This window comes from Bos indicus x Bos taurus, chromosome 8 (assembly GCF_003369695.1).
Source record: "Bos indicus x Bos taurus breed Angus x Brahman F1 hybrid chromosome 8, Bos_hybrid_MaternalHap_v2.0, whole genome shotgun sequence".
NCBI classification, from domain to species: Eukaryota; Metazoa; Chordata; class Mammalia; order Artiodactyla; family Bovidae; genus Bos; species Bos indicus x Bos taurus.
In genome coordinates this window covers 57,380,866-57,395,561 of record NC_040083.1, presented here as the reverse complement: position 1 = coordinate 57,395,561, position 14,696 = coordinate 57,380,866, and positions in this window count along the sequence as shown.

Below are 14,696 nucleotides of genomic sequence, written 5' to 3'. Positions count from 1 at the left end.
AAATAGATTTAAGGGACTAGATCTGATAGACAGAGTGTCTGATGAACTATGGACAGAGGTTTGTGACATTGTACAGGAGACAGGAATCAAGACCATCCTCATGGAAAAGAAATGCAAAAAAGCAAAATGGCTGTCCGAGGAGGACTTACAATTGCTGTGAAAAGAAGAGAAGTGAAAAGCAAAGGAGAAAAGGAAAGATATAAGCATCTGAATGCAGAGTTCCAAAGAATAGCAAGGAGAGATAAGAAAGCCTTCCTCAGTGATCAATGCAAAGAAATAGAGGAAAACAACAGAATGGGAAAGACTAGAGATCTCTTCAAGAAAATAAGAGATACCAAATAAGAGATAAGATAACATTTCATGCAAAGATGGGCTCGATAAAGGACAGAAATGTTATGGACCTACCAGAAGCAGAAGATATTAAGAAGAGGTGGCAAGAATACACAGAAGGACTGTACAAAAAAGATCTTCATGACCCAGATAATCATGATGATGTGATCACTGACCTAGAGCCAGACATCCTAGAATGTGAAGTCAAGTGGGCCTTAGAAAGTATCACTACGAACAAAGCTAGTGGAGGTTATAGGATTCCAGTTGAGCTATTTCAAATCCTGAAAGATGATGCTGCGAGTGCTGCACTCAATATGCCAGCAAATTTGGAAAACTCAGCAGTGGCCACAGGACTGGAAAAGGTCAGTTTTCATTCCAATCCCAAAGAAAGGCAATGCCAAAGAATGCTCAAACTACCGCACAATTGCACTCATCTCACACGCTAGTAAAGTAATGCTCAAAATTCTCCAAGCCAGGCTTCAGCAATACGTGAACCGTGTCAACTTCCAGATGTACAAGCTGGTTTTAGAAAAGGCAGAGGAACCAGAGACAAATTGCCAACATCCGCTGGATCGTCAAAAAAGCAAGAGAGTTCCAGAAAAACATCTATTTCTGCTTTACTGACTATGCCAAAGCCTTTGACTGTGTGGATCACAATAAACTGTGGAAAATTCTGAAGGAGATAGGAATACCAGACCACCTGACCTGCTTCTTGAGAAACCTCTATATAGGTCAGGAAGCAACAGTTAGAACTGGACATGGAACAACAGACTGGTTCAAAATAGGAAAAGGAGTACGTCAAGGCTGTATATTGTCACCCTGCTTATTTAACTTCTATGCAGAGTACATCATGAGAAACGCTAGGCTGGAAGAAGCACAAGCTGGAATCAAGATTGCTGGGAGAAATATCAATAACCTCAGATATGCAGATGACACCACCCTTATACAGAAATTGAAGAGGAACTAAAGATCCTCTTGATGAAAGTGAAAGAGGAGAGTGAAAAAGTTGGCTTAAAGCTCAACATTCAGAAAACTAAGATCATGGCATCTGGTCCCATCACTTCATGGCAAATAGATGGGGAAACAGTGGAAACAGTGTCAGACTCTTTTTTTTGGCGGGGGGGGTGGTGCTCCAACATCACTGCAGATGGTGATTGCAGCCATGAAATTAAAAGATGCTTACTCCTTGGAAGGAAAGTTATAACCAACCTAGACAGTATATTAAAAAGCAGAGTTATTACTTTGCCAACAAAGGTCCATCTAGTCAAGGCTATGGTTTTTCCAGTGGTCATGTATGGATGTGAGAATTGGACCATAAAGAAGGCTGAGTACCAAAGAATGGCTGCTTTTGAGCTGTGGTGTTAGAGAAGACTCTTGAGAGTCCCTTGGACTGCAAGGAGATCCAACCAGTCCATCCTAAAGGAGACTAGTCCTGGGTGTTCATTGGAAGGACTGATGCTGAGGCTGAAACTCCAATACTTTGGCCACCTCATGTGAAGAGTTGGCTCATTTGGAAAAGAATCTGATGTTGGGAGGGATTGGGGGCAGGAGGAGAAGGGGACGACAGAGGATGAGATGGCTGCATGGCATCATTGACTCGATGGATGTGAGTTTGAGTGAACTCCAGGAGTTGGTGATGGACAGGGAGGCCTTGTGTGCTGTGATTCATGGGATCGCATATAGCTGGACACGGCTGTGCGACTGAACTGAACTGATGCACTGTTTTAAAGTTGTTTTTTATTTTTATTTTTTATTATTTGTTGTTGTTCATTCGCTAAGTTGTGTCAGACTGTTTGTGACCCCACTGACTGCAGCACACCAGGCTTCCCTGTTCTTCACCATCTCCCTGAGTTTGCTGAAATTCATGTTCTTGAGTCAGTGATGCTATCTAACCATTCATCCTCTGCTGCCCTCTTCTCCTTCTGCCTTCAATACACAGTTTGAAAGCATCAGTTCTTCAGTGCTCAGCGTTCTTTATGGTCCAACTCTCACATCCATACATGACTACTGGGAAAACCATAGGTTTGACTATGTGGACCTTTCTCGGCAAAGGGTTGTCTCTGCTTTTTAATACACTGTCTAGATTTGTCAAAGCTTTCCTTCCAAGGAGCAAGAGTTGTTTAATTTCATGGCTGCAGTCACCATATGCAGCGATCTTGGAGTCCAAGAAAAGAAAATCTATCACTCTTTCCACTTTTTCCCCTTCTATTTCTCATGAAGTGATGGGACCGGATGCCATGATCTTAGCTTTTTGAATGCTGAGTTTTAAGCAAGCTTTTTCACTCTTCCCTTTCACCCTCATCAAGAGGCTCTCTAGTTCCTCTTCACTTTCTGCCATTAGAGTAGAATCATCTGCATATCTGAGGTTTTTGATATTTCTCCCAGCAATCTTGATTGCAGCTTGTGATTCATCCAGGCCGGCATTTCACATGATGTACTCCACATATAAGTTAAATAAACAGGCTGACAATATACAGCCTTGTTTTACTCCTTTCCCAATTTTGAACCAGTCCATTGTTCCATGTAAGTGTCTAACTGTTACTTCTTGACCTGCATACAGGTTTCTCGGGAGACAAGTAAGGTAGACAAGTAAGGTATTCCTATCTCTCTAAGAATTTTCCAGTTTCTTGTGCTCCACACAGTCAAAGGCTTTAGCATAGTCAGTAAAGCAGAAGTAGATGTTTTTCTGGAATTCCCTTGCTTTCTCTATGATGCAATGAAAGTTGGCAATTTGACCTCTGGTCCTGTGCCTTTTCTGAACCCAGCATGTACATTTGGAATTTTTTGGTTAACATAATGCTGAAGCCTAGCTTGAAGGATTTTGAGCATAACTTTACTAGTATGTGAAATGAACCCAACTGTACGATAGTTTGAACATTCTTTGGTACTGTCCTTCTTCAGGATTGGAATGAATGAAAAATGATCTTTTCCAGTCCTGTGGCCACTGCTGAGTTTTCCAAATTTGCTGACATACTAAGTGCAGCACACTTTCACAGCATCATCTTTTAGGATTTTAAATAGCTCAAGCTGGAATTCCATCACATCCACTAGCTTTGTTTGTAGTAATTATTCCTAAGGCCCACTTGACTTCACACTCCAGATGTCTGGTTCTAAGTGAGGACCACACTATCTTGGTTATCCTGGTCATTAAGACCTTTTCTGTATAGTTCTTCTTGAATTCTTGCTACCTCTTAATCTCTTCTGTTCCTGTTAGTTCCTTACCATTTCTGTCCTTTATCATGCCCATCCTTGCATGAAATGTTCCCTTGATATTTCCAATTTTCTTGAAGGGATCTCTAGTCCTTTTCATTCTATTGTTTTCCTCTACTTCTTTGCATTGTTCACTTAAGAAGACCTTCTTATCTCTTCTTGCTATGCAACTCTGCATTCAGTTGGGTATATCTTTCCCTTTTTTATTAGTACTCATCATTTAAAATATAAGTTTGTAAAAACAGAGTTGCCGTAAGATCCAACAATCCCATTCCTGGGCATATAGCCAGACAAAACTATGATTCAAAAAGATACATGCACGCCTATGTTCACAGCAGTGATATTCACAATAGCCAAGACATGGAAACAATATAAATGTCCATCAACAGATGAATGAATAAAGAATATGTGATATATATTAATATCTACACATATATATATGCATGTATATATACAATGGACTATTACTCAGCCATTAGTAAGAATGAAATAATGCCATTTGTAGCAACATGGATGGACCTAGAGATTATCTTGCTAAGTGAAGTAAGTCAGAAAGAGAAAGACAATACCATATATCATTTATATGTAGAATATAAAATACGACACAAATGAACATACTTATAAAAGAGAAACCAACTCACACACATAGAGAACAGACTTGTGGTTGCCAAGGGGCAGGGGGAAAAAGGAGGGGAGAACTGGGATTAACCAAGGCAAACTATTATATATAGGCTGGATAAACAACAAGGTATATAGTATAGGATGGGGACCTATATCCAATACCTTGTGATACATCATAATAGAAAAGAATATGAAAATAGAATACATATATGTATATGTATTCATATATATTTTTGCTGTATAGCAGAAATTAAACAAAACATTGTAAATCAACTATACTTCAATAAAATTAAAACAAAGTATAAGCTAGATTTCCCAGCTATACTGCATGCTCTCTGAGAGAGGAATTAATGTTTATATAGCTCCTGATGTCCTCAAAGCCTAGGGCAGAAACTGTTTTTGGTATATCCAAATAAACATATTAGCTCATAACTTGTTACCTGGAATGAATTATGCTTCACAACTTTTAATTTTCATTTAATCCCCCATTGGAATTGGAACATTGGGTAGCTAAGTCTTAATGGTTAAGACAGTAGAAAATGTCCACCTACTGAGGATCAACAGCCCAGTTCAACGGATCTAGATGGATCATGAAAAGGTCCATAACTGGAGCCTCACGAGTAGGGCATTAATCCTTATAAGAGTTATGGCTGGAAAAAACCCACTTCACCACAGAAATTCCATTCGCTTTAAAGGCTTGCTGGGTTGCAAAGGAATTGTACTTTTCTGGTTTCTAAAGTTAATATTTGAAGAAGCTGTTTCCCTACTGATTCCTTTTACATAGAGAAAAACTGTACAGACCACTGAGCTAAACCCAGTGAAACAAAATCCAGCTTGAGATTCCTCTTGAGTATCTGATGAAATTGTAGAACTATGCAGAATCCTTTCAAAACACTTTTCAAGAATATGAATGATAGGGTTCACAGAAGGAACATCTTAGGCTCTTTTTCACACTGGAAATAAAAAATTCCCATCATTAATGTCTTCCATCCACAACCAACACTCACACCCTGGTCTTTCCCCCAATCCATGTTTTTTTTCCATACTCAACCTAAAAGGATGTTGGAAATGAGAATACTTCATTCATTCCTAGAAAAAATTTCCTAATTTTAGCCCAATGTAACTGTGGATCTTCTAATCCATGCTGGTCCTAATGTCTGCTAATCTATTATTATGTGAACATGCTTATTGAAAAAGAGGGCTGTGTTTCCAGGGATTTGTCTGAAGATGGCAAATACGAGTTGACAGACTGCAAATTCTAGATATGCCTCCCAACTGACACTGAAGGAATTCTTACTAAGAAAAATTTAAGAACTAAGTACCACCTACTCCTTGTTCATTATCCCTTCCTCTTCTCCCCTCCCCCACAGCTGGGAACTCTGTACTGTTCACAGCTTTGTTCTTTCTTCCTAAATAGAACTCCTCCTTAAATGGCTGCAGTGGGGGAAGGGTGTGGCAGTGATGTAAAAGCTGTGAGAATTGGTCTATGGACACAGCAATGCTAAACATACAACCCTTTATAAATCATGAGGATTATGTTTTTCTGTTTTGTTTTTTTTTTAAAGCCTGATTTGGGTAGCCAAGCTTCTTTACCCAATGGTCTAATTGTTCCTTAATGTAAAAAGTGAAATCTAGAAAGAAAAATCCCTTCTCTTTTTCTTTGATTTACTCTCTTCACAAATGAATGTCTTGTATTTCAATTTTTTTTATCTTTCTAGGGTAGCCCTGATTTCAAACAAAAGATGTCAAATGAAGAAAGACACATAGAAGAGGTCCTAAAGAGTTCCTTGGTTGACAGAGAATTGTTGGATTTAAAGATATTTGAGATTGACTTCTACCACAGAACAGCAATCCATGGCCATTAGGATTCTTACTTAGCCAGGGCCCATCAATTCTCACTAAACCCTATTCACAGAATGAGAGACCTCAGCCATTGCTAATTAAATAGATGATGTGGAAGGAAAGTGGAAGTTCCCAGTTCAAAAAGAATCCTAGGGCAGATCACATTCCTCAAAAGAATTAAGTTAATATCTAATCGACTTCCTAATTTCTATATGTGTTTCTCAAGGTCTTCTCAACACACAACTTCACATTCATAGGGTGAGATGGTATGACACTCGAGCGTATTTGAGACATAATTCCATTAACCTCTTGCTGGTAAGCCACATTTTTCTTGTTATATTATCTAAATGAGGGAATTCAGGGGATTTAGCCATCCAAAATAACCACTGTATGTAGCTCATGATTTGTTTTCACAGTACTACTCCCACACCAAATTGCATTTTCACTTCCACAAAGATTTATTTACTTATTTAATTTTTTGACTGTGGTGGGTCTTTGTTGCTGTGGGGGCTTTCTTAAGTTGCAGTGAGAAGGGGCTATTCTCTAGCTGCGGTGTGCAGGCTCCTCATTGCAGTGGCTTTCCTGGTTGCCAAGCACAGGCTCTGGGCACAAGGCTCTCAGTAGTTGCGGTTCCTGGGCTCTAGAGTGTAGGTTCAGTAGTTGTGATGCAGGGGCTTAGTTGCTCTGCAGCATGTGGGATCTTCCCAGACCAGGGATTAAACAGTATCCCATCCAGTATCCCTGGCATTGCCAGGCAGATTTTTAACCACTGGGCAACCAGGGAAGCCCCTTCACTTCCAAAAAGATATGTGTACCAGTGGCATTTTTTCTTGAGTATGAAACAGCCTATGAATGGGAGGGCATTCATGATCTATGGCTCCTGCCTTTTACAAGATCCATTTATCCTGCCTCCAAGAAACCCATAGTGATGTATTTCTGGGCTGCAGAGTATTCTTGGGCCTCAGACGTATTTCTTGGGGCCCCCACACAGGCCATGGCTGGACTAGAGTTCCTCAGATCACCCTTTTAGAATCTGTCCTGCTAGCTGATTTTCAAGGATGCATAATAGCAGGGGGGATAATCCCCCAGCTCTTTAGTGACCTAGGTTAGGGCCCTTCTTTCCAGGCAAAAAAGGGAAAGGAACAAGGTTCTTAGGGCCAAGCACTGAGTGGAATAGGATACTGTGTTATCTCAGCTTATCTCTTTCAGTCCAGGCAACCACCTTGAGAGACCTGTGCTTTTATCCTGGTTTTATGGGTGAGGAAACTGATGCTCAGAGAGGGGAGTAGTTTGCCCAGTGTCATACAGTAAGAGGCAGACAGGGATTCCATTTCAGGATCCTCTGTCTCTAGGCTTGGTGCACTTTTTGTTAAACTTCTCTAGGCTTCAGGGTTGGGTGGGGCAGGGAGGAGAATGAAGGATGTCACAGGATGTGGATGGGGATCCTGAGAGGGGAGATGGAAACAAGAGGCAGGAAAGGGCCCTCAAAGAAGAGAAGGACAAAAGAATTATGCAGGAAATTCTCTGAAGGCCTTTGAATCTTACTGATTTGGAACTTTGTAACTGAATGTAGGGCTTCCCTGTTGGCTCAGTGGTAAAGGATCTGCCTGTCGATGTAAGAGATGAATTCCATCCCTGGGTTCATCCCTGAATTAGGAATTTCCCCTAGATAAGGATATGGCAACCCAGTCCAGTATTCTTGCCTGGGAAATCCCATTGACAGAGGAGCCTGGCGGGCTACAGTACAGAGGTTTGCAAAAAGAGTCGGACAGTAGTGACTAAACAAGAACAACTGCATTTAAGGCACGGATTATGATTTATCGTTGCCAAAAGTGTAAAGAAAGGTCCTAACGTTATTGAGCAGACTTGTTTCACCATTTTTCATGAATATGGTTTTGGGGTTAATGACTTTCCATAAGCTGAAGTTGTTAATAATCAAACTGAAAAATTCTATAGCTGTGATGGTTCATTTCAGGTGTCAACTGGGCTAAGGGATGCTTAAATAGCTGATAAAGCATTTCTGGGTGTGTCTGTGAGAGCGCTTCTGGAGATAAGCATTTGACTCAATAGACTAAATAAAGCTCACCATCACCAATGCCCAATGCCGGCGGGCATCATCCAATCCATGGGGGCTGGGGGGGCCCACACAGGACAAAAAGGAGGAAGGGTGAGCTCTCCACTCTTCTTGAGCTGGGATGTCAAGCTCCTGATTCTCACACAAGTAGCCCTTGGTTCTCAGGCCTTTGGACTCAAAATGAATTATACCACTGGCTTTCCTGGTTCTCCGACTTACAGATGGCAGATTCACGGCTTCCATAACTTCAGGGGCCAATTCCTTTAATAAATCTCTCCTCTCTTTTTCTCTCCTATTGGTTCTGTTCCTCTGGAGAACCCTGACTAGAACAGTAACAGTAATAATTTAAAGTAATGTTTTAAAATCGTGGTGCAACCTGTTTATATGACCCCTGTGAATGTAAAAGAGAAAAGAACCGGACAGAGATTTTTTTAAATGTATTTCTTAGTGTGGTTCATGGTCAAAGATATTCAAAATCCATTTATTTTAGGAGAATTTGGAGGATAGAAACAATCCATTTACATTCAACAGGTCAAATGTTTCCAAACATATTATCAGGACCCAGACCATATGTCTACCATTACCAGGACACCCCAAACCATTATTAATTACAGAATTCTATATATCTCCCTGCCTTTTTTTTTTTTTTTTTTTTTTTATCATTTGTGACATTGTAAATCAGGACAGTTGCTTTGCTATCCTAGGTGAAATTAAGACTTGCTGTCTTTGGCGTTCTTCTGCTTCATTTGGCTACTGAGTCCATCTTTTTTTTTTTAACTGAACTGCAATTTAGGGCATGGATTGGGTGCTTCCAGAAAGCACATAACTGAAGGTAGCTGCCTTTCTCTGCTGGCAATGCACACAGTTCTAGAGCCCAGAGGCAACTCTGCAAGAATATAAGTCCTTAAAGTATCAACCTCACCTCCAAAGTACTAAGACAGCCTACCAAGCTTGTGAGCAAAATACATATAAATGTTTTCTATCAGGAGATCAATGAGGGATTTGATCAATGAAAGAGAACTCACTGTGGCCAGTGGCTGCTAGTGAGTTCTCTGGAGTACCAGGCTTCAGAAAACCCAGCTCTCCTACAAGTGACTGAGAAAGTACTGGGCCTTGGGCTTCTGGTCAGTAAAATAGGTATAGTAATACAAATGCTTTGATGGTCAAATGAGGTAATACGAACAATAAAGCACTTAGAACAGTGCCTGACACACAGTAAGTGCTCAATAAACAATGGTATGCACATTCAGGAAATGAATAGGATGAGAATCCACTGTAAAACTGGTACATACCCAAAAAAGAAATCCTACTGACTTTAAACATATAACTAACAACATACACAAAATGTGTCATAAGCATTTTTAAAGGCATAACGCGGTGTCACTAAGTACATTCACGCTGTTGTGCTGCCTTCACCACCATCCATCCAAGAACTCTATGCCTCTTGCAAAACTAAAACTCTGTACCTGTTAAGCAATAACTTCCTCTCCCCAGCCCCTGGCAACCTCTGTTCACTTTTCTGTCTATAAATTTGCCCAGTCTAGGTACTTCATATAAGTAGGATCATAAAGTCCTTGTCATTTTGTGTCTGGCTTATTTCACTAGCATAATGTCCTCCATACTATGGTATGTGTTAGAATTTCCTTTGCTTTTAAGGTCCATTGTTGTTATTTTTCAGTGGCTAAGTCATGTCCAACTCTTTTGTGACCCCCATGGACTGTATCCCGTCAGGCTCCTCTGTCCATGAGATTTCCCAGGCAAGAATACTGGAGTGGTTGCCATTTCCTCCTCCAGGGGAATCTTCCAGACCCAGGGATCAAACCCGTGTCTCCTGCCTTGGCAAGCGGATTCTTTACCTCTGTGCCACCAGGGAAGCCTAAGGTCCATTGATTATTTAATTGTTTATATATTTTAAAGGTTACACTCCATTTACAATCATTACAAAGTACTGGCTATATTCCCCGTGTTGTACAACCCAGCCTTGAGCCTATCTTATACCCAATGCTTTGTACCTCTCATTCCCCCACCCTTATATTGCCACTTTCCCCACCTCGTCTCCTAGCTGGTAACCACTACTTTGTTCTCTGTATCTGGAGTTTGCTTCTTTTTTGTTATATTCACTAGTTTGTTGTATTTTTTTATATTCTACATTAAGTAATAACATACAGTATTTGTCTTTCTCTGATTTATTTCACTTAGCATAATGCCCTCCAAGACCATCCAGGTAGCTGCAAATGGCAAAATTTGTTCTTTTTTATTGAAGCCCACTGACCTGTCAGACGGTAAAGAATCTGCTTGCAATGCAGGAGACCTGGGTTCAATCCCTGTGTCAGGAAGATTCCCTGGAGAAGGAAATGGCAACCCACTCCAGTATTCCTGCCTGGAGAATCCCATGGACAAATGAGCCTAACAGGCTACAGTCCATGGAGGTGCAAAGAGTCGGACACGACTGAGTGACTAACACACACACATACACACACACACACTGATCTTTTAACCTATCAAATTTTTGAAGTTTTCAGAAATTAAAGATATAAATATGAAAATGCCTCCTTTCACTAGCAAAGGCAAATAACTTCTTGAAACACTTCCTGGAGTTACCTAGAGATACCATCTCCATAGAAATGCTAATTAGAAATCCAGTTTTCTTAAGAAAGGTATTATTCCTTGAGGCAGGCTGTTTACATTAATCAACATTTCTCTAATACTAGTCAGTGTTTTGTAACACTTTTTCAAGTGCCAATTGTAGCTTGCCAGTTCTTCTGAAGTGTGGAGAACACCAATGGGGGAAATTAGAATGGTTAACTCTGTCCCCATGGGATTTTTTCTGTCATCGTGAAGGAGTTATTTTTATCGTTTTCACTTTACATAAGCATTATGTGGATGGTGGCTAGAAATATTGGACACTGTGTAGAAAGTCCTGGTTTTTCTGTATTTTAATATTTGCCTCCCTGTCAGGCACTCAAGTTTTTCAGTGGAAATTGTGGATTTAATCTGTTCACACACAAACTGGAATCTGTTTACTACTGTCACAGAAATGTTTCCTTTCAGTCAACATAATGGCAATGGGGAAAACAAAATTCATGCTAAATGGACACAATTAAAGGGAAAAAACTGATGGATGGGGCATTCCAATAGTCAATGCTCAGATTATGCTTTGTCACTTTTCACAACTTTTTGGAAAACTATTTACTTGCACATCATAAATATGTGCCTCTGTGATTCTAGATGAACATAACATCAGAATCCAAGATTTAGTGCTATTTTCATTCCTTTTAAAGATTAATATTTAAAGCCTAATACACAGAGCAATAATCAGTTTCAGTATTAAATTTAAAAATCTTCAGGAAGTTTCCAAATCAAACTAACAATTTATAAATTTCACTGCTGGGTTCAAGTGATGGAAAGGCCAGCAGAACACCTATTTATAATGGGAATTAAGAAACTGATATAAAATTTATTTGCTACAATCTTATTCTTAATATGTAAGTAGTTTTGTTCCTTATTTTATAGTAGATTTTCTGGTTATTCTGAGCCTGATGGTCCACAAAACGATGCATTAGAGGATTGCTAATGTAATGCCCTAATTTGTTTAAAGATTTTCATTTTATGTTAATTGATAACTAAGGGACATTTGAGACAGCGGGGAAAAAATAAAATACCATTAATAATAAAAGAACTAAAAGATCCAGAGAAAAACACTGGGTAATACTTTGGATATTAGTACAAGAGCTTTAACATGATGGGGGGGCACTTTTTTCGTACTTTTAAAAACTGGAAACATCATAAGCCAATCTTTTAACTATGAAGGGAATTTTTATTACCATGTGAAGAAAAAGATGCAATGAACCTAAAATGGCTTTCCCACTTTTTGTCATGAAAAATTTCAAACAGAAAACTTGAAAGGTTAGTAAAATGAAAAACGACAGACTCTGCTCCTAAACTCTACAGTTTCTGTTTACAGATTTGCTTTTCCTTTCTTTTCAGATTTGAAGATTTGGTTTCTCTTTCTCTACCTACACATTTTCTCTGCAGTTGAAGACTTCATTTGAAGTTGCATGCATCAGTTGCAAGCATCTTCTCAGAATATCCTTTGACATGATCACAATTTTTTAAAAAAATTAACCATAATCCCATATTACCTAATAACCAGTCCATATTAAAACTTGTGAAGAACATCTTTCACAGATACGTGATGGGTTTTTGTTCTTTGACCTAGGAACCAGTAGAGATTCATATATTGCATTCTCATCATGTGTCTTTGCTTTTATGGAATAGTCCTTTCCATTTTTTTCCCCCTCTCATGACACTGAATTTTAGAGCAGAGGCCAGTTGTCTCATGAAATGTTCCAACATTCTGTAATTATGTCACTTGACTTGTTCATCTAGGTCTACACTTAGCATTCTAGAAGCCACGGAAGTATTTGAAATATTCACTTGCTATCTATTCCATTTTTCATCTCCAGGGCTCACCTGCCTTCAACCAGTGAGGAACATCAAGAGATCAGAGATTAGCTGAACTCAGCTTTAACCCTTCAAAGAAACTGTGTAGCTCCAGGAAGAAAAGTTATTTAAATGATACTCCCAAAGAAAAGGCAGAGGAAAGGTGCCCCTGTGTAATTTTTCCTAGTAAGTCCAAGGCCTGTGGTAAAGTGGGTCATTGAAGAGAATTATTAAATCAACAAAGTTTGCTCCTTTATGTGAATCCCTAGGAAGGAGCGTCAAAGGTACTTCCTTTAACTACTTTTTCTTTTGTCTATGAAATACCCTTCAGCTTCTCTTGAGCTAAATGCTAAACTGAAAAGTTAAAAAAAAAGTGTGTATTATTCCAACTAGTACCAGGCCACATTAACAAATTAACACGTGCTCCATACACGGGCAAGAGATGTAAACAGGCCTAGAAGGGGCAGTGAGATGGAGAAGAACATTTGTATCTGCACTTCTAGGATGACTTATAAACACAGGCTATTTTGGACCTCCACCTCTCTAGAAGTTCAGACTTAAATAAACACAAGTTCGCCCTGGCTGAGGTGGTTTCTTCTGCAGGCGAGTGTTTTTTAAAACATGATTGGCCAGCTAAGAAGTTTATCCGCCTGGTGCCTCAAATTCTCAAACAGTTTATTTGAATACCGTGTGAATGGCTAATCTCCGACAAGTTTTGGGGCTTTAGCAAGGTAAACAAGTGGGTGGGCTCTGAAAGTAAACACTGCATTTCCTTCCAGTCTCATCCTCCTCTCCCAAATTCCGCTCCCTCATTCCTTTCAGCAGCCCCAGCCTCCCCCTTCCAAAGCTTGGTCTCTTGTACCCTGTAAATGTACTGAAATTGCAAAGGAGACATTTTTAATTATAAGTACTACAGTAATGAATTCAAGTACACTCGTTTATCATAAAGGGCTTTTCCATCTGTCTCTAAAGTATACTTAAAAAGACTGTGTATTTGATAACATTAGCACTGAGCATCTTCCACATGTTGATGTTCGGCGTTTTAGATATTCGCTCCCCCCACCCTCAAAGACAGCACGGTGGTGGTTCCAGAAACAGCACATTTATCTCTGTGTTTGGGAGTGCCTGTGTGGTCTCTTCCTAATTTATTTGCACTCCAATCCTCAGGGGTAGCATCGCAATCCCCCTAGGCAAAAGGAGATTAGGGACTGGGCTGTCTGCTTCTCCCCACCCTGACAGAGAAGGGAAAACAACTTCCCCAAGTCCCACAAGTTCTCTGGCCACTGTACAAATTGTTCTTGAGCATGGAGGGTTTCCAAAAGCCCTAATTAGCAACTCACAGCAAACATTTCTTTGCATTAGCTAATGATCCGGCTACACTTGTAAGCAAACAGAACCAACATATCTAATCAATGCTGAAAAACCAACCAAATGCCTATTAAACATCTGGATGTAATTTTCTAGTTAGAACAAAATGAAAACATATGCAGGTTCCTTTGATCTGTGTTTTAACAAAGAAATTGTTGATAAAAAAGCATACTGGTCAGTCAATGTGTCATTTTCATAAAGTCTGCTCATTTCTCTTCAAATGCTCCCAGTTTAATTTAGTTGGTTTCCTGCAATCTCTAATTTTACCATATTGTGTGAAACCGCAAGAGATTCTTTGGATGTGATTTTATTTGAGGTTTTACTGCTTCATGGATTTGCTACTGACTTTTTTTTCCCTTTCCTTCTCTGCTTTCTCCCTTCCAACCCCATGCCCATCCTGTTCTTTTCTTTGGTAAAATGCTGAGGGAAAAAGGTTATAAAGCAATGCTGGGAAGATTTCTTCTGGACCCTACATTCTTAGGTTTAAGAAAACTTCCAGTTTAAAAAAAAAAGTCAAATGAGAAAATGTATAACAGCTGAAAGGAAGAGAAAATGACAAAAGTGATCTTTTTAAAATGTGTGTAATTAGTATTTATTTCAAATAAAAAAGTGACAGATTTAAAAGATGTATAATTTCCATGACCAGCATTCATAATTTTTCCTATTGTGTCTAGTACCTATACTACAGATAGCACCTAGTTTTTGTAATCACTTATACTATTAGTGAATTGAAAATCTGATAACTCAGCAACAAATGAATGGAAACATACATGCATCAATGATAAAGAGCAATCTTTTTGTTTTCTTG